General features: G+C 52.0%; 2 long non-coding RNA genes across 2 annotated transcripts; both read right to left on the reverse strand.

Moving 5' to 3' along the window:
- Positions 1 to 19,459: 19,459 nt before the first annotated feature.
- On the reverse strand, positions 19,460 to 20,106 carry LOC128850748 (uncharacterized). The gene is made up of 3 exons (XR_008448062.1): positions 20,085 to 20,106; positions 19,608 to 19,763; positions 19,460 to 19,527 (listed from the first exon to the last, which is right to left on the reverse strand). It is a non-coding gene; the product is annotated as an uncharacterized LOC128850748 (long non-coding RNA).
- Positions 20,107 to 20,182: 76 nt separating this feature from the next.
- LOC128850747 (uncharacterized) lies at positions 20,183 to 20,739 on the reverse strand. The gene is made up of 3 exons (XR_008448061.1): positions 20,547 to 20,739; positions 20,373 to 20,458; positions 20,183 to 20,207 (listed from the first exon to the last, which is right to left on the reverse strand). It is a non-coding gene; the product is annotated as an uncharacterized LOC128850747 (long non-coding RNA).
- Positions 20,740 to 21,053: the final 314 nt, after the last annotated feature.

The following is a 21,053-nucleotide window of genomic DNA, read 5'->3' on the forward strand; positions in this document are numbered from 1 at the left end:
CTGTACCCTTTGCAGACCCTGGCCGTGATGGACAGCATGCTGCAGGAGCTGGTACGCACTGCTGGCAGCTGTGGCCTCCTGGAGCTGCAGAACATCTTTCAGGTCTGTCCTTGGCACAGGGGCCCCATGGGCAGTGCCCCCCAGCTTGAGCAGTGCCCCGCCCAGCACTTGGAGGGGAGCAGGGAACATCCCTCCTTTCCCACCTTCTTCCCCCACCGCCGTCTGACTCCGGGCTGCTGCCAGAGCCCTTTCTCCTCCTGCCCCAGCCCAAGCCACCCCTGCAGCCTTGCCCCCTGCCCGTCCTGCCCAACATTCCCTCCCCAGATGGACCCGACTTTCTGGCAAGAGGAGCCCAGCCCTGGGGTTTTCCTCCTCCGGCTTCACCACGGGCCGTATCCCAGAGCCCCCACCACAGATCCCCAGGGAGGTGGTCACCACAAAGCCTTGGGTGGGGGGCAGAGGGACATTTTTTGGGAGGAGTGAGTGGAAGGCAGCAGAGGCGGCTGCAGGAGCGGGATGCGACAACCTGCCTGGCCGCAGCAGATTGCTGCAAAGGGCAAGAAGTGCACGTGCTGGCGATGCCGTGCTGTGCCCTGCCACCTCCCTGGCACAACAGCAGGTTTTCTCCTCACAGATCCTGCTGCCCTACACCATTTCCCAGCCGGCAGTGGTGCAGGAGAGGGCCATGGCGCGCATTGCTGAGCTGACCAAGTTCATGACCATCTACCCTTTGCTGGAGGTACTGAGCTCCCAGTCTGGGCAGCCCAGGTCCCTCATCCCTGTGCTCCTGAGCTCCAGCAGCTCCTGGGCAAGCTGGGCACCCAGTCAGTAGGAGGCTGGGAGCGGAGGGGCTTTGCCCTGTCCTGCCCATGCCTTGCTCTGGGCTGCTGCCTGGTTGCTCTTACCTTGTGCCAGAGCTCACCCTGTCCCCACGCTGCCTCTCTGCCCTCAGGTCTGCCCCTGCTTTCTACAAGCCGCGAATCTCCAACATAAATGCTCCAAGAAATATCAGTTTGGGATGCTGGGGAAGCTGCTGGCTCATCTCACCCTAAGCTGCACTTGCAAGCACAAAGAGACGTGCCTCGAGGCAGCAGAAGCTCTTACTCACCTGCACATCTTCATCCTGCAGCACTTAAGTAAGAGAAGCTGTGTCGGGCTGCATTCTCCCCCAGCCAGAGGCCTCTCTACTTGGGGAGAGAAAGTCTGACCCAACCTGCCTGCCTACCCGCACTCCGAAAAGTCGTTTTCCTTCACCCCTGCTCACAACAGCCCTGGGTCCTCCCTGGGTGTCCGCTCCACGGACCTGTCTGGGTGCCCTCTTTCTTCGCCGGTGACTTTTCAGACCGATGCTCTCGGACTGCACCTCCAGCTCTGCCCCCTCTCTCTGAGCATCTCGTTTTGCTCCTCCCCAGGCAAGTTTCCCTCACTGCATGACACAGAGCAGCTCCATTTCCAAGAGGGTGAGCTCGAGAGGGAAGCCCAGCACCCTTCAGAGATGGCTTACGCCAAGAAAAGCTTGGTAAGAAGTGCCTTCAGGTCCCGGCCAGGGGCGTCAGCATGAGTGAAGGGACACGCGATGCATCGGGATGATGGGGGCTTGTGCAGTTCCTGAGAAAAAGCCCCCAGCGAGCTCCTGTTCCCTGCAGGACCTTGAGCCCCGCCGTGGGACTCCTCCCTGGCACAGCCTGGCTCTGCATCCTACTCTTGCTGCACAGCCAAGATGCTCTGGGTGATGCTCTAGGTGACAAACGTCCCTTCCTCTCCTTCATCCCGCAGATGTTCATTAAGTTCCTCCGGCCCTCCCAACAGGCCGACATCATGCTTATGGCCATAGAAAACATGAGACACCCGAGAGCCTACCCCACAGACACGGTGGCCCACATGGTAGACGTCCTTCTGGTGGACGCTGCCTTCCAGCAGGAGCACGTGAGTAGCCCACGGGTGGCACAAACAATGCTCCAGCCCAGCCGTTCCCCCTCTCGCTCTGTGCCTGGCCAGCACTGTGGCCACCTCAACTGTACATACCGCAGCAGGAATGGAAGCAGTTCCTGGTAGGAGCTGGGAAAACGGCCACCCTCGCCCTGCCTAACATTCCCACTCGTGTCTCAGGTGCTGAACATCGTGCAGGCCATCCATGAAAACCTGCATTTCACCATGGAGGAGACAGAGGTCAACAGCCTGAACCGTGTTTTGGAAGCGCTGATGCACAAATACCCCAGCCAGACAACGGTCAGCCTGCTGGAGTGCTCCCCAGCGTGCACTTGGTACGGAGCCCCCCAGCCTTTGGAGCTCCTCTCACACTAGGAAAGGGGCCCCTAGGCCCTCCCAAGGGAATTCAGCCCTGCCATCCTCCAGGGTGTCCCCACTGACAGAGCTCTGGATCCCTGCAGTGTCGCCACGTCCATGTGGAAGATTTATAGTCTCCAGTCCCCACGACGCGGAAAAGGTGCTGCTGGAGCTGACCGGAATTCTGTTGAACCAGTCGCCGCACAAGACCACCACCGAGGACAACCCACGCATCCTCTCCATGGCTGTGAGTTGCTGGATGAGGCCTCGCTGTCCTCCGGGGCTGCTCTCAGTTATCTGGGTCCCGGCTTCCCTTCCCTGCCCGACTCAACCCTCAACCTCCCCAGGAGCATGGGTACATCTCGGTGTTGGGGTGTCTTCTGCAGGCAGCCAGGACAATAAGCAAGATCCTCTTGCAGCCCAACTGCCTGTGGAAGGCAAAGGCGATTTTCCCCCAGCTTCTCCTGGCACTACTTTCCCAAGTGTCATTCACCACCGAGCTGATGCTGCAGGAGGAGAACGTCTTCTGGAGCACGCACCACCTGGGTCCAGTGTCTCCAGTCAGGTGCTCAATCCATGTCCTCCTGTGCCTGCCAGCCAGGCGGAGCCGAGCCAGGTGGCCCGACGGGAGCTGGACATTGCTCTTTGTGCAGGTCTGCTGTGTGGTCCATGCGAATGCTGCTCCACCACATGGGCTTTGAGAGCCAGGTGCTGGCCATCGAGGAAAAGGGTGGCTGGGATGCCCTGGTCAGCACCCAGACCAACCTCACGGGAGTACGTGTCCTTGCTAGGTGAGAGCCCCTTCTCCTCACTCCTCAGGGACCTGCTGCCCCACACACCACCCTTTTCCTTGAGGCTGATGGCAGGAGCCTCCCTGATGCTCAGAGAAAGGGCTGCAGACCGGGGATGTCCAGCCTGCTGCAAACCTCAAAGAGATGTGCCTGCCTGTCTCAGGCCTGACGGTGCCTCCTTCCCCTTGCCAGGGAGATGACGAAGATGCCAAAACCACTGTTGTCCACCATCTTCTGCCACCTGGCAGAGCTCCTTCGTGTGGCGGACTCCAGCTGGGAGATGGTCGCTATGGTCTTCCTGGTCGAGGTGAGAGTAGTGGCACCGCTCCAAGCTTCCTCTGATGCTCGGCTCTCCTATGCCCACTGCTGTGGGGGAAGCTGCGGCAGCAAATGGGCTTTGGTTGGTACCAGGGTGGAGAAGGCGAGGAACCAGCACACTGTGGTGTGGGACACGGGGGCTCTCCACCGTCCCTGCCTCCTCCTTCTGTGCTCGGTCTTGCCCCGACATCCTTGCCATAAGCTGGTGGTTGGAGCCAGCATTGCACCTCACCGGCTCCTGCTGCGCGTGTTTCAGATGATGAGTTCTCCCAGCCTCAACGAAGAGCTGGACCGTGTCCTGGACTTCTTCCCCATCTATATGAGGAGCCACTGCCTGGGAATGCGCAGCCTGGTGCTCGAGGGCATCCTCAAGCTCCTTGCCAGGCCCTCCAAAGTGAGTAGTGGGCAGCCGGGACAGCCAGGACAGCAGCCTCGGGTGGAGCAGTGGGTATCGCAGTGGCTCAGGCTTTTTCGGGCACTGGAAGCTGTGCCGGCTGTTCCTCGCCCTCGTAACCTGTGCTGCCTGCTGAGGAACCAGAGGGGAGGCCAGCGTTCCTGGCGAAGGTTTTCACCCTTGCGATCAGTCGATGCTTTACAAAAAGAAGCTGATGCGTCTCCCACAGGAAAGGAAAACCCTCGCCCTGCTGCCGATCGTCATGGAGCAGCTGCAGGAGGATGACAGTGGTACCCTAACCCTGGCCCTGATCGTACTGGGCAACACGATCCAGCTGTTGCAGGGGAAGGCGCGCGGCCTCACTGCCCTGGCACTGGCTGAGAAGCTCCAGCCACTCTTTGACAACGTAAGGCTGGGGGAGATCCCCATACCCCCTCAACGGGCACCTCCGTTCATACCTCCCATCACATCCTCCACACTTTGCCCCCAGGCCCCATCGCTGCCCTCAGCGTCTCCACACTGCATCCCAAAGCTCCCACAGCTGGGGACTCACCCCAGCTCAGCCTCCCTGCCGCGGGAGGGATGGTGGTGGCAGGACGGTGGCAGGCGTGCTGAGCCCCACCAATGTGCACCCAGCCCTGCCTCCCCCAGCCCTCTGCAGTGTCTCCCTGTCTGCCCTGCAGCTCTGGGGACCCCAGCCCCCGGGGCAGACCTTCCCCTTGCTCACCATGGACTTGGGGCTGAGGTCCCCCTCCCCTTCTCCCGCAGGAGTCGAGCGCTGTGCGGAAACTGTCCATCCAAGTCTTCCATAAGGCGATGGAGTGCGTGTTGGTCACCGGAAGGAGGGAGATGAAAAAGGAGGTGTGGAAGAGCCTGCTGCCACTGCTCTTTCACACTCACGATGAGGACGAGAGCGTGGGCAAGGTGTGATTCCCAACCTAACCGGTTGTTTGGGCAGGGCAGTGCTGGCACTGGACCCTTCCGATGTGTGTCACTACTGAGCCTCTAGGACCAGGCAGATCCTCCTTCCCTGCCCAGCGCTGCCCTTCTCCTCCTGTCCAGATGGATGGGGAAGTGGGTCCCTTTCCCACCCGGCTCCCACCACACATGCCCCGCCATGGGTCCCTGCAGCCCCAGACACCGGGCGATAGCGCTGCAGTGGCTTGGAGCCACCAAGGCCAAAACGTTGAAGCCATGATGGGCTTTCAGCTAGAGAGGGTGGCTGCCCTTACCTTCCCCCGCAGTGCTGTGCATGGTGGTGGCATCAGCCCTCAGCTGGTGCGTGCATCCTCCCTGTAGGGGCCAGGACAAGCTCTGAGCCCTGCCAAGAGGGCGGACACAGGGTCCTGTGGCCCCAGCAGTGGTGGTGGCATCTCTGCTTCTCGCCAGGCCTCCCAGCAAGCCCTCAGCAGAGCTGGCCGGTTCCTGAAGTGGAGGGAGCTGATGAAAGTGGCTGAGACTGCAGAGACGAGCAAGATCAATGAGTGCCTGGTAAGCATAGCCCCAATGCCCCTGGGAACGCACCCTGGGCAAGCCCTGCCCTGTGCCAAGCACTGGGGACCGAGGGCTGTGCTCCTACAGCTGCACGTACTCTGCGGCAGCAGGCTCTGCCCCAGGCTGTCCTCAACCCCAGGGTGCCAAAGGGAACCCTGCCACCAGGATGGCACCACAACCTCCCCGGGGAGCTCTCAGCTCCCTCCAAGCCTCAGTGCCACATGGCGAGGAGCTGGGCATGTCGTAGAATCATAGAATCCCTCGGTTGAAAAAGACCTTTGAGATCATCAGGTCCAACGGTACCTGTCCACTACTAAATCATGACCCGCCTGAGGGAAGGACGTGGGCGGGTGGACAGCCCGACTGGGGGGTAGCTCTGTGCCAACTCCTCACCTTTCTCCTCTCTCCAGCTGGCCAATAAAGGCAAGGCTGAGCACTACCTGCAGCAAAGCCAACTCTACCTGCAGCAAAGCCAACTCTACCTGCAGAGCCCACAGGAGCCCCTGCGGCTGGAGGCTGTCAGGTTCATTGGTGAGCCACGAGTCCTGGGGTCCCTTCCTCTCCCATGGTCCCTGTGAGCCAGCACAGGACTTGAGGGGCACCCCTTCACCTCCTCCCAGCCCTGCCTGCACAAGTAGGGCTGGCAGGAGGCTCATCCATCCCCTCTCTGATGCTGCATCCCCGGGGTCAGCCCTCCACAGGGCACTGTGCAGCGGGGCAGGCTGGGGGGCAGGGCCTGATGGGCAGCAGAGGTCCCTGACAGGTTGTGTTCCCCCAGGGTTCCTTGGACGACAAGTGAATAAGGAGAAGTTGGAGAACATCGTGGAGCGTGAGTGAGGGCGGTGGGGGGCGAGGAAGGACCCTGGCATGGAGGTCCCTCCCGGCCTGGGCAAAGGGGGGCTCTGCTCTCAGCGCATCTCTGGGGAGGGAGGTGTTTCTGGAGCGGGTGTTCCTGACCAGCAGCATCCAGCCCAGCCTCCCCCAGCCTCCCCCGCGTTCCCTCCTGGCCCAGAGAATCACAGGATGCTATGTGCCCTGCCTGGAGGGGACACAGGGCTGCCACTTCATCCCTGCTGCTTTGTCCCTACAGTCCTGCAACAAGCAAAGAAAGACAGCAGCCTCATGGTCCGCTGCCTGGCAACTCAGATGACCAACATCCTTGAAGAGAGAAAGCCGAAGCTGAGATTTAGCCTACCATGGCTGAGGTAACCACTGCTGAAGACAGGGACGAGATGGTTCTCGGTGACACATCACTCCCCTTGAAGCTGCCAAAGAGGGCTACTGCTTTGCCGAGTTGCAGGGTAGAAGGGGTCGAGATGGAGAGCTGGTGGCCGCTCCACATCAGCGGGCACATCAACGCCCACATGTGCAGCAAGAGTGAGCGGGGGAGAATGAGCTAGTCATTATGCCTCTGCCACTTGTCTGCCTGTCGGGATGACTGAACTGGACCCTGGTCACCCCTCCTGCGTGTCAACACAAGTATGCAGAGTTACACCATAGCCACAGAACGAAGAATCGGAGGTGATCCTGAAAACAGGAGCATTAATAAGATTTATGAACAAAAACCAGTATATGTTGTACTTGGATGACTTATGGGTGTGGAAACCGTGAGTTTTGTGTTGAAAGTAGCTTGATGTACAACCCTGGAGTTTTTGGATCCCTACACATTGGTGGAGGGCAGGGACACCTCCCACCAGACCAGGCTGCCCAAGGCCAATCCAACCTGGCCTTGAACACCTTCAGGGATGGGGCAGCCACAACTTCCCTGGGCAACCTGGGCCAGGGCCTCCCCACCCTCATGGTGAAGAAATTCCTCCTTATGACTAGTCTAAATCTGCCCCTCTCCAGTTTATACCCGTTCCCCCTCGTCCCATCACCACAAGCCTTTATGAACAGCCCCTCCCCAGCTTTCCTGTAGCCCCTTCAGGTGCTGGAAGGTCGCTCTAAGGTCTCCTCGGAGCCCTCTCTTCTCCAGGCTGAACAAGCCCAACTCTCTCAGCCTGTCCTGGGATGGGAGGCGCTCCAGCCCTCCGACCACCTTTGTAGCCTCCTCTGGACCCGTTCCAACAGTTCCATCTCCTTCTTACGTTGAGGAGACACAGGACTGCAGATGAGGTCTCGCAAGAGAGGAACAGAGGGGCAGAATCCCCTCCCCGGCCCTGCTGGCCACGCCGCTTTTGCTCACGCAGAGACAGAGCAGCAGCACCAGCCCGAGGATGCTCTGCAGGCCGGGGCACCTTTGGGGTCCACCCAAGGGACTAAGAGGAACGAAGAGCCGCCCGCGGCCCCCCCACCCCCGGAGCAGCGCTGCCCTGTCAGTGCCCCGGGGCGGGGCCATCGCGCACCCGCAGCCACGGCGCGAGGGAGGGGCCGCCCGCCAACGGCCCATGACGGGAAGGGGGCGTGGCCTGTCCGCCCACAGCCAATAGGAACGGGGGCGTGGCCTATATGCCCGCGGCCGAGAGGAAGGGGAGGTGTGGCCTGTCGGCCACAGGCCAAGTGGCGGGAAGGGGCGTGGGCAGGGGCACCTCCCACCAGGTCTGGCTGCCCAGGGACCATCCAGCCCGGCCTTGAACACCCCCAGGGACGTTGCAGCCACTACCTCCACTCTCATCGTGAAGAAATTCCTCCTTCTGTCTCGTCTGCATCTGCCCCTCTCCAGTTTATACCTGTTCCCCCTCGTCCTATCGCCACAAGCCTTTATGAATAGTCCCTCTCCAGCTTTCCTGTAGGCCCCATCACCGACCCCATCACTGACCTCATCACTGACCATCACCGACCGCACCACTGCCCATCACGGACCCCATCTCTAACCCTATAACCAACCCCACCACCGATCCCATCATTGACCCCGTAACTGACCCTGCCAACCACCCATCACCAACCCATACCGACCCCATCTCCAGCCCCATCACAGATCCGATCACCAACTGTTAAAGGATTTTCACCAGGCAGTGGTTAACTCTAGGCTTTATCCACAACTCAGAGGTGGGCCGTCACCTCAACAAATCATCAGATATTTGTGTATTTCAACATAACATTATACAAGAGACATTTTCTTCGCAAAGTTCTTGGTGTTTTTCCTTGTGCTCCTAGTTCTTTATGCTTCATTAACTCAAAAGTCCGCAGAAGTGCACATTGATAATTCATCTCGGCTCTCTCGTTTCGGTTCTCCTTCAAAAGTGATGCTTCAACAGGTCACGTTCCTCCTCTGGTCATAAAAGTCACTTGTCTTCTTTCTTGAGACACATCTATCCTCATTTAAACTTCAAAGAAAAAACCTCGAGCTGTTCCATTAACTCGTGCCTCTCTCTAGTCTGTGCCTAGACTCAAAAATAGGTTGACCTTTTAATTATCAGTTATCATCAGATTAATCCCTCTGTTCTACGTCTGACATTTCTTACACAATCTGCTGATTCAGCTGGACTGGGGCTGCACATGAGACAACCGAGCAGTATTCTCATAGTCATCATAAAGATTCATTTCCAACACCTGTTCTTCTTATATTCTTAATACAATACTTATCACAATCAACTATCAATAATATCTTAGTCCTACATGGATATATTCATCGTATTTCCTCATTTCCCTTAACCTCCATCTCTGACCCCATCACCAACTCTATCACCAACTCCATCGCTGACCCATCGCAGACCCCATAACCGACCCCATCACCTCAGACACCGCCACCCCACCACAGCCCCAACCATGCCGTAGGTCCCGGAGAACACATCCTCCCTCCTCTTGGTTCCGCCCAAGGGCTCCAGGGCAACTGGCAGCTCCGTGGGGCTCAAGGGCAACAGGAGGAGTCCTGAGAAGGGGGAGATCAGGGTTCTTGAGTGGGAGACATTGGGGCAGTTTGTGACACCGGGGCAGTTTGTGACATCATCACCTGGCCCTGGCCCCAGTGTCTGGGAGGACAGTGTTGGGATGGGAGTGAGGAGCCCCCCTTAGCAGAGCCTTGTCTGCCCCACTGTCCCCGGCAGGGCTGCACGGCTCTCCTGGGATCCCCTCTGTCCTTTTGTCTCTCCCACAGGATGGTGAAGAGACTCCCTGGCCACCCTAGGGAGGCGTGGGTGGACACAAACCAACCTGCCTCGAGGAGACCCCCTGTCCACCCTAGGGAGGCGTGGGTGAAAAAAAAAACCAGCCAGCCTCGAGGAGACCTCCTGTCCATCCTAGGGAGGCGTGGGTGGACACAAAAAAACCTGCCTCGAGGAGACCCCCTGTCCACCCTAGGGAGGCGTGGGTGGAGAATAAACAGCGAGCCTTGAGGACACCCCCAGTTTTTGTTGCTAACTTGCCCTGCCCCAGGTGATGGTAGGGAAGCGGTCTGGGCTTCAAACAGCACCCTCACGTTCTTCAGCTCGGCGTGGAACATTCTCAGCAGGGCTGAGTAACAGGGAGATACTTCGGCCTTTATCAAAGGTCGTTCCAGCAGGGAGGAGAACATGTGCACTGACTGCGGGAGAAAGAGGTGTTGGCTTCTGTTCTCCACAGCATCACCGGGCCAGCCCGGCGACAACCCCAGGGTCACTCCCAAGCACGGATACAGCGTGCTGGGCTGCAGGCAGTGGGCCTGGGTGCGCCGTGCCCAAGAACAGGACCCATTGAGCTGGGGGCATGCCTACCTTCACAGCAGATGCCAGGCGGCTGGAGTCTTCAAAGCCTTGGCGGAAGGTGGTGGCTAGCCTCCTGTCCACGTCCTCCATCTTCTTCTGGAATGCTGCAATGTTGGGAAATGGTTAAGTGAAAAAGGACATGAGAATGTTGAAAAATGGATTGAGGAATGGTTAAGTGAACAAGGACATGATTCAATAGAAAGGCTTTGTGAGACACGTATTGTGTAAAGTAGAAACCTTGTTAAACTCTGAGTGTAGATATGGACTGAGAGAACAAGAAGGCATACAAGAAGGAATTTCTAAGAAGAAACATTTGAAGGACAAGTGAATCTTTCCCAAGGAAACAGGATGGAGCACTGAGCTCAGCCGTAACTGTAACATACCTGCAAGAAGATACATGAAACTCGATGTAGCAATATAGTAATAATGAATTAACAACGGACAATGAATCAGTAATGAATTAACAAAAGACAATGCATTAATAAAGAGCAAATAGTTTAAGTAACTAATAATGTATTTAGAGCTGTAACTGTAACATACCTGCAGGAAGATACATGAAACTCGATGTAGCAATATAGTAATAATGAATTAACAACGGACAATGAATCAGTAAGGAATTAACAAAAGACAATGAATCAATAAAGAGCAAATAGTTTTAAGTAACTAATCATGTATAAGTTGTAACAAAGCATTAAAGCATAAAGCACAAAGCATCTTTTGAATGTTAGGGTATATAATCCGGGCTAATTTTGAATAAAGGGAAGCTTGCTTTATCAATCACACTGAGTTGTCCGCCTGCTTCCCTCGCCGTCGACAAGTGGCGCCCGAACAGGGACCGAAAAAAAAGAAGCAGAAGAGCAAGGGACAGGGACCCCCAATCCCTGTTACCTCCGGACGGCGAGCTCGGCAAAAGCACTGGTAGCAGCGACCAGGGGGCAAAAGATCAGGAGCACTGAATCAGTACGAACGACCCGCGCCTGAACTCAGATATCTACGTGAGGAGGTTCGCCGGCCGAGTGAGAGACTACCTACTCGTGAGTAAAAAGGCTGCAACCTTTCATGGCTGGATCATGAAAGAGGGTCCGGACCAGATAAAATAAGGAACAATTTAATATAAGAGGGTCCGATAAAGCACGTGCAATGGAACGAGAGGTAGCATTTGAGATTTTACAGCGCTTTTTAGAAAAGCGGGGAGTAGGTCCTATTAAAGACCTTGCAGGTTTAATAGCCCTAGGGAAAACAAAAGGGTATTTTAAGGATCCAGAAGCTGTATTCGAAGTAGAGGAATGGAGAAATTTGGGAGATACTTTATGGGATGCAGTAATAGATGATGATAAAACAGCCAAAAAATTAATGAAATCATGGAGGGAGGTTATAAATTGTTTAAAAAAATATCAGGCAGAAAAACGAATTGCTGCAGCTGCTGCAGCACGGCTTAATGCCCCCGATCCTAGCGATGGTTGTCTTGGCTTTGGCAATGAATATCTCTCTCCGCCAGCCACAGGCATTCCTATCCCAGTCCAGCCGTTACAAGGTGATATTCATGTCCCTGTTCAACCTTCGGCACCCCCGGAGGAGTGTGCGGGGAAGGATATCAGGAGCGATACGGCAAGTGTGACCTCTGTGTCTACTGATAGTGTGGGAGAAGGAAAAAGACGATCAAACATTATTAGGATTCAATGGGGTGCAATAGCACATGAAGCAGCTGCACGTCAAGACTTTGAGGTGCTAGAACAACTGGACTCTTTTGCTTTTCCAGTAATGTACCGAGTAGAGAATGACGGAGGTGTCACGGGCACTCATGAGGTTATGGATTGGAAAATTTTAAATCAGCTACGTAACACTATTAATGAATCAGGAATCCATGGTGAGCCAGCTAGACAAATGATAAATTATATTTGGGGGGCTGGACTTTTATGTCCAGAAGATATTAAATGTATTGTACGGCTAATTCTGAAACAGTCCCAGCAAATTTTATTTTCTGTGCATTGGCTCCGTCTTTGTGAGCTTTCTGCTAATACTCCAAGGGATCAGAATGATAGATTAGCTGGTGTTACGACAGAGCAACTTATGGGAACTGGACCTTTTGCAACAATTGAGATGCAGGTTCAAACAGGGCCACATGTTTTAATGGAATCTATGCGACTAGCCCGAGAAGCACTTAATCGTGTAAAAACAGCTCCAGTTACCCCCTCTTACATGTCTATTAAACAAGGCAGAGATGAATCCTTTGCAGCTTTTGTGGACCGAGTATCAGATGCCCTTTTAAGTGCTGATATACCCGATCACTTAAAGGCATCTACTTTGAAACAATGTGTTCTGGAAAACTGTAATTCTGTCACGCGTAACATTCTGATAACCTTACCACTAGATGCCACCATAGAAACAATGTTAGAGAGAATGAGTAGGGTACCAGTAGGAAGTCAGGCATTTTTAGTGGAATCAATTAAGGAGTTAGGAGACAATTTAGTTAAAGCGCAAACTCAAGTATTTGCTGCTCTCGCGCCATTGCAGCCGCTTGGCGGCCCTCCAACGAATGATCAAGGACGAAGAAATGTTAAATGTTTCCGGTGTGGGCGAACAGGACATTTTCGCAGACATTGTCGAGAGATAAATGTTTGGTGCCCTAGATGTCAAATGAATAATCATAATGCCACAGCCTGTCTGCGTTCGGGAAACGGAAAAATGAGCGTGAGGAGTCGCCGCGCGCAGACCCCAAATGCGACTCCACAGGCGGCAGCCTCGCTCCACTACAAGCCCCCAGTGACCTGCACCCAGCAACCAGGGGAAGCATCGGCTTGGACTTGGCAACCGCAGTAGGCGTGACCTTGATTGATAAACAGCCACAAAAAGTATCGACCGGAGTTAAGGGACCAATCTGCATCAATAATCAGCCTTTTGGAGCATTATTATTAGGACGATCCTCCAGTGGGTTAAACGGTCTTTTTATTCTCCCTGGAGTGATAGATTGTGACTATACGGGAGAAATACAGATTGTAGTTCAAACAAACTTTCCTCCCGTTCATATCCCAGCAGGAAGCAAGATTGCTCAATTAGTTCCGATTCCGCAATATACTCAAGATTTAGTGCCACTGAAACAAGAGGCCAGACAAAATAAGGGATTTGGTTCAACAGGGCAAATGGCTTTGTTAACTTTGCCCCTTAACAAGAGACCAATTGTTGTTATCATTCTCCAACATTTAAATGAAAACCAGAGGCTTAATGCTCTGGTAGATACAGGAGCTGATGTCACCATTATTTCAGAAAAACATTGGCCGAGTCAGTGGCCCTTGCGCCCAGTTTTTGGAGGTGTAGAGGGCGTTGGAGGGTCAAAAGCAGTAAAACAAAGCTGCAACAGAATCTTTATCACATTCGAAAGAAAAACAGCACAGCTTTTTGTTACTGTCATGCCCTTGCCCACAGGAGTTCAGGCACTGTTAGGGAGAGACGTTCTTGATCAGCTCGGTGTGATATTGACTACAGAGACACATTTTTAATATCGGTCACTGCAGAATGGACTTTCCCGATCCCTTTGAAGTGGCTAACGAATGAGCCAGTATGGATTGGGCAGTGGCCGCTAAAAAGGGAAAGTCTTCAGCATGCTCATCAATTGGTACAAGAACAGCTACATCAAGGACATTTGAAACCTTCCACTAGCCCATGGAACACCCCTATTTTCGTCATAAAGAAAAAATCTGGCAAGTACCGTTTGTTACGTGATTTGAGAGCAGTCAACCAGCAGATGCAAGCTATGGGGGCACTACAGCCAGGCTTACCTAATCCAGCAATGATTCCAGAAAATTGGTATCTTTTAATTATTGATTTAAAAGATTGCTTTTTTACCATTCAGCTACATCCCGACGATACTCAACGATTTGCTTTTACCCTACCTGCAATCAATCGAGAGAGTCCAGATCTTCGACTTGAATGGACAATGTTACCTCAAGGAATGAAGAATAGTCCAACATTGTGTCAATTATTTGTTGATGCTGCCCTGCGAACTATACGTAAGGAATGGCCGAGAACTATGATATATCATTACATGGATGACATCTTGTTTGCTCAGGAACAGCCTTTTACACAACAACAGGAACAGTATATAATTACACAAATGACCCTCAAAGGACTGATTATTGCACAAGAAAAAATTCAACGATTTCCTCAATGGAAATATCTAGGCTGGGCCATAACTGCATCACAGATACGACCACAGAAATTGACATTTAATATGTCTCTAAAGACTGTAAATGATGCACAGAAATTATTGGGAGACTTGCAATGGCTTAGACCAGTGGTGGGAATTTCCAACGAGCAGCTTGAGGTTTTGCGACCCTTATTAAAAGGAACAGATCCAGCACAACCTATCCAGCCTACAGAAGAACAACTAAATATGGTACAACACCTTTCTGAAATTATTGTAGATCGTGTAGTAGACAGAATAGATCCGAATCTTCCAGTGGATTTAACAATTTTACAAGAACAATCGCAGTTTATAGGTGCTCTCACGCAATCAAAGACAAAAGGGGAGGCCAGGGTGCTGGAGTGGCTTTTCACCAGCATTCAACCAAAAACGACAATTCAAGAAAAAACGGCTAATTTAGCAGAAATCATACAAAAAGGCCGTTTACGAATTAAACAAATTTTTGGAAAGGAACCTTACACCATCTATTTACCTATAAAAAGGCAAGATCTGGAATGGTGGATTCAAAACTCTCCCTCTTTACAGTTAAGCTTACTGGAAAATGAAGCCACTATCAATTTGGAATCATTAAAGACACCTATTTTAAAATGGATAACTCATAACAAATGGCTTGAACGCCCCAAACGAAGTGAACGACCTTTGGAACAGGCAGTCACTGTGTATACAGATGCAGGAAAAAGGTCACGACGAGCTGCTGCTACATGGTTTGAAAATGGAATCTGGAAACATGAAATATTGGCTGCCCATGAGGGAGACTCGTTACAGACACTAGAATTAGTTGCAGTTGCATGGGCCTTTAATCGATGGATGAGGAGAGATCTTAATGTAGTAACCGATTCAATGTATGTAGCAGGAATTGTAAGCAGAATAGAAGACGCCAGGATCAAGGAAATCATTAACAAGAGACTGTTTGAACTTATTCAACAATTACAGTCCACCATCCAACAAAGAACTCATCGATATTGCATCATTCATATAAGAAGTCACATGTGGCAAGATGGATTAGGGAAAGGAAATCACCGTGCTGATCAGTTAGTCTCGATGGCCGCACCAGTAAATGAGTTTGTCAAAGCAAGAGAATCTCATTCAGCTTTCCACCAGAATGCCAGAGGTCTACACAGGCAATTTAATATCACCATGGAAGAAGCCAAAGGGATAGTTCGAACATGTCCAATTTGCAGTCATCATGGCCCTGGGTTAGGAATAGGAGTCAATCCCCGAGGGTTAGAAGTAGGAGAAGTGTGGCAAATGGACATTACACATGTCAATGCTTTTGGGAGGATGAGATATGTGCATGTGACTATTGACACTTACAGTAGATTCATTTGGGCTACAGCTCAAGTAGGAGAAAAAGCTCTTCATGTCATCAGACACTTGACACAATGCTTTGCAATAATGGGAGTGCCACAGACTGTAAAAACAGACAATGGACCAGCCTATACTAGCCTGAAGGTTCATAGATTCTTTCAAGCATGGGGGGTGCAACATAAGACAGGAATACCACATTCACCAACAGGACAGGCTATCATAGAGCGAGCCCATCAAGTATTAAAAATGTATTTAGATAAATTTAGGGAAGTCAAGGACATTCAGGAGCGATTGGGTAAGACACTTTTCGTCTTAAATCATCTGTGCCTATTTGGGGAACAAAAGGAACCAGCTGCATTGGTTCATGGGAAAGGAGAGGTGCCTGTAGGCCCTGCCATGCGTGTAATGTATAGAGATCCATCAACAGGCATATGGCAAGGGCCAGCTGAAGTAAAATATATGGGTAAAGGGTACATGTGTGTACTTACTCCCACAGGACCTAAATGGATTCCCAGTAAATGGACCAAAGCAGCAGTATCTCAAGAAATCAATGACCGACAGAGTGATTCTACCGACGGAGGAAGACAAGCAGAGGGTCAATGACAAACTACTGTTAATTGTAAGACCTATTATTGAGAGGTTAAGAGGCTATCGAAAAGAGATTGACGACATTATTGACAATTCTACGTCCTCTGAAACTATTATAGATGGGATAGAGGAGTTAGCGTCCTTTGAAGTCGAGGGACCAGCTAAACGAGATTGTCTTGGTTGCAAAAAACCACGATGTACAGCATGGGTAGCTTTACAATGTGGGATGTGTGAAAAAATATTTTGGATAAGGCAAGTATTTTTGAGATTACTGTGGTGTCCAACCTGTGAATTTAAATTTGGCTATTATAGTTGGCGAAGAGAGCTGCGAAGGCAAACTAAATTACCTTTGCCTGTCTCTTTAACCTTGTTTGAATCACCAGAACAAAAAATATTGGCCTTCTATCGTTTTCACGCTGACGCCTGTGTAAAGAGAATTCAGGGTCAGTTAAATTCAAGAATTTTAACCTATTGTTGTTCCAAGGAGGTAACATCTACGAGACATTCACTGTTTGGTCCCATCAAAGGGAACTTAAAAGAAGAATTGTGCAGAGCAATTGCAAAAGGGGGGCAGGAATCATGCTTGTAAAAATTGATCACATTGTACTGTTTGTCACATCAGTAGCTATAGTTTCGGGCATAACACATTTTAATCAACCAAGGGACAATATTTGGGTAACATTTGCAAATCAATTGAATCAGTCTTCGCTTTGTCTTAGCCTAGGAGGAGTGACTAATCCTTTTCGAACCTGTTTAATAGGTCTGCCAGTGTGGAAGCCTGAGGAATTTTGTGGTTTTGTGAGTAACGAAACATTGTGCCGAAATCTGTCCGCAGTAAAGGTTTTGGATGGAGCAATTAATGGAACTCCACCACTTCATGATGCCTATCGGCAGTGTCAATTAATACTGTCACTTAACATCACCTTGCAATCACCCCCTGAAGAGTTAGACCTCCTTGGGAGTGCTAATGCCAGTCTATCAAGGTACAGCTCAGGAGGCTGGGTCGACTTTACTCCTGTAGGTGACACGGCGCCCCGACCATGGTTAAAACACAGAAGTGTTTGGGCTACTTTAGACTCTAATTTAGATTGGTTTAGTGTTTTTGACCAAACCTTCGATAAATGCAATGCCAGCAAAATTGTCACTCCAAAAAGGCTACCGAAAGGCATCTTCTTGATTTGTGGAGATAGAGCGTGGAATGGCGTACCGGCACAACCACAAGGAGGGCCTTGTTATCTTGGCAGACTATCACTGTTTCACCCTAATATATCTTTGATCGTGCAATGGAGCCAGAACATAAGCAGGAAAAAACGGAGCGTACATGAACTCGATTGTAGCTCTTTATGGCCTATGCGGTTTTGGAGTGAATTCAGACAGGTTGCAACTGCAGTCATATTGCCTGGGGCAGCAGCTAGAAAAGCAATGAGACTGATTGAACAAATAGGCTGTTGGGTAAAGGACGAATTGAATACGACTTCAGAAATTTTAGATATGCTCACGAGCGATGTACAAAGTGTCAATCATGCCGTGTTACGAGATAGAGCTGCCATAGATTTCTTGCTCCTGGCGCAGGGCCATGGATGCGAGGAGTTTGAAGGAATGTGCTGCCTGAACCTGTCTGATCACTCCACATCCATACATGCTAAAATAAAAAGGTTACAACAGGGCCTTCACCAACTGAAACAGGAACATGGATGGGGAATGGACAATTGGTTACGATCGATATTTGGCTCTTTATCACCTTGGCTCCTCTCTGTGATTAAAGAAGTGTTGCGTTGGATAGGGTTAATACTGTTGCTTCTAGTTGCACTTAAGATAGGTTACAGCTGTATTATGCGCAGTATAACGAAGAATCACCATGCTCTGCTTGTGCAAAAAGAAAAAGGGGGAAATGTTGGGAAATGGTTAAGTGAAAAAGGACATGAGAATGTTGAAAAATGGATTGAGGAATGGTTAAGTGAACAAGGACATGATTCAATAGAAAGGCTTTGTGAGACACGTATTGTGTAAAGTAGAAACCTTGTTAAACTCTGAGTGTAGATATGGACTGAGAGAACAAGAAGGCATACAAGAAGGAATTTCTAAGAAGAAACATTTGAAGGACAAGTGAATCTTTCCCAAGGAAACAGGATGGAGCACTGAGCTCAGCTGTAACTGTAACATACCTGCAAGAAGATACATGAAACTCGATGTAGCAATATAGTAATAATGAATTAACAACGGACAATGAATCAGTAATGAATTAACAAAAGACAATGCATTAATAAAGAGCAAATAGTTTAAGTAACTAATAATGTATTTAGAGCTGTAACTGTAACATACCTGCAGGAAGATACATGAAACTCGATGTAGCAATATAGTAATAATGAATTAACAACGGACAATGAATCAGTAAGGAATTAACAAAAGACAATGAATCAATAAAGAGCAAATAGTTTTAAGTAACTAATCATGTATAAGTTGTAACAAAGCATTAAAGCATAAAGCACAAAGCATCTTTTGAATGTTAGGGTATATAATCCGGGCTAATTTTGAATAAAGGGAAGCTTGCTTTATCACTCACACTGAGTTGTCCGCCTGCTTCCCTCGCCGTCGACACTGCAAAGTCTTTGTTCCATTGCTATCGGGAAAAGAAAATTACTGAAGTCAGCACAGCCTCTGTGCTTCCCTCCCAAGTCCTTCCAGAAGGGTTCGCTGCATGCAGACAACCCGGAGCCCCATGACCCGCCCCAAAGTGCTGTCTCCTGCAGCCGCAGGACAATTTTATGTGCAGCACTTCCAGCGTGTTCTGGAAAGTGATGTTTTTTCCTTTAGCACATGCATACCATTCTATACCAGCATTCACTCACCTCTTCTGTGGGATCTAAGGGATCATATTTGCACTCCACAAAAGCCTTGATGAGTTCTGAGACCTCCTCACAGATCTGAAACAGCTGGCTCCTGAAGATTTTTCCTCTCACTCCTTCCAGCTCTGCCTTCTCCAGTTTCTGGAACTCCATAGCTGTCTGGTACAGCTCCTGGCAAGCACAAACCATCGTCTCACCCGGCTACTCTCAGTGGAAAACCCTGGCTCCCTGTGCCCAGGCGCTGCAGGCGTAGGAGCTGCAGCACTAGTGCAGGGCTGCATTCTGCAAGGTCACCGCCCCCGAGAAGCATCCTTCCTTGGGAGGCTTTGCAGCCTGGCTGGGGGCGCCTGTCTGGCCCCAGGGGCACTGGGGCACCACTGTCCCACTGGGGACGATGCTGCTGTGCTCCGAGCAATGCACCACTGTTGGGCTCCCACCTCCCCTCTGCTCCTCGCCTGCAACAGTGACCCCAGCCCACTATGGCACCAGCGCACAGCTTGTCACTGTGCTGCTCTAAGGCGACCACTGTGTCACCGCCAGGGCAGGGGCAGCCCACATGGGCCTAGCACTGGGCCCCAAAATGCTGTAACGGCACCTCGATAGTCTCGAGCCTCTGCAAGAAGGAGTCCATTCTCCTGAACAGAAGGAAGGGAGGAAGTTTCCAGAGCTGTAGCTCCTCCTGGAAGTGGAGAAGGGCCATCAGCAAGCAGAGCAGAGTTGTACGGGGTCAGACAGACCCGCACAATCCCCTTCACCCACCTGGAGCAAGGTGGGAATCGGGTCAGAGCAGTAAGTGCTGTAGGACTGGAAGAACTTCTCCACGGTGGAAATGCTCAGCCTGATTCTTCCCAAGATCTCTTGGGTTTCTCCTTGCAGCCCCTTCATCACACCCTCACGGCTCACGAAGGTACAGGTCTAGGACAGACAGAGGCAGGCAGGAACCGTCATCAGAGGGGAGCATGGAGGCTCCTCCTGTCCCCATCCACTCTCCAGCCCACAGGCTCTCTGGCGAGTGCCTGCAGTCCACGCCTGTTCCAAACCCTCTCCAGCCCTACGGGGGGGCTTTGCTGGTCCCTTCACTGGGGTTTCTCTAAGTCACCCCAGCTGGACTCCCACGCCTGACCCGTGTCACTCCTTCTGCTACAGGTCCCTCAGCAGGGCAGCGGGAGGAGATGGTGGTGGCTTGGTCTGCCCTGCCCCTTCCCACTGGAGCTGCCGCCAGCCCTGGGGCTCTACCATCTCGATGAGGAGGTTGCAGATCTGCAGGAGCATGATGACCCGGGCAGGCGAGCTGTAGTACTGGCAGTGAGCACGGAGGAGGTAGACGGCACACAGCACCCTGTCCAGGCAGGGCTGCAGCTGCAGGGGCAGAGCCTGGTTAGTGCAGTGCCGTGGTTGCGCTAACGAGGGTTGAGCAGAGCCAGGGTGGACCCAGTGCCACACACAACCTTTGGGGCTCAGCCGCTGCCTCTACCAGACAAGGAAGCCACACGGTGCCTGGCTATTCTGCCACCTCATACTTACCTGCAAGTAATTTGCCTGCTCCAACTTTTCCAACAGGATCCGAAGCTGTTGCAGGTGGAGGCCGACGTCCTTGGCTTCCTCCAGGCCTGGGTCAGGGAAGAAATGGTGTTGGAGCAGGGAAGCCTCACTGGAGGAGTGAGAGGCAGCTGCCCACCGCGTTGCCTGGGGATTTACCGGCACTGACATCCCTGAGCAAGCTCTGGAGCATTGGCCAGTAGCAGCTGTTGGCCTTCTCCAGAACTTCAGCTATCTCCGTCGCTCGGGGAGAGAGCAGCTGTCAGGGGAGAGGTGGCAGGCTCAGCACCGGGAGCTCAGCTCCAGGGACACACGGCCACTGGCCGCCCATGGGTGAGGTGGTACCTGGTCATTGACGCACTGCAGGGCGACCGTCCTGGTGTGCCAGAAGTCGATCTCGGTCCTGGGCAGAGGGTGCAGCCCCTCCAGCAGCGACTGCTCCGAGTCCTTGCTCAGGACGTCTCGGATCTGGTGGGACCACTGCGTGACCACGGTCTCGATGGTGGGCAGCATTGAGTTGTCCATGGGCCCCGCCAAGCTGAAAGGCAGCTGGGTTACACTCCAGCACCATGACTGGCCCCGAACCATCCCGGGGGAGCCCCACACGCCTGCTTGGGGCCACCTTTGCCAGCATGGAAGCCTGGCGTGAGCCTCTCAAAGGCCCTT

This window comes from Cuculus canorus, unplaced genomic scaffold (assembly GCF_017976375.1).
Source record: "Cuculus canorus isolate bCucCan1 unplaced genomic scaffold, bCucCan1.pri scaffold_67_arrow_ctg1a, whole genome shotgun sequence".
Classification (NCBI taxonomy): domain Eukaryota; kingdom Metazoa; phylum Chordata; class Aves; order Cuculiformes; family Cuculidae; genus Cuculus; species Cuculus canorus.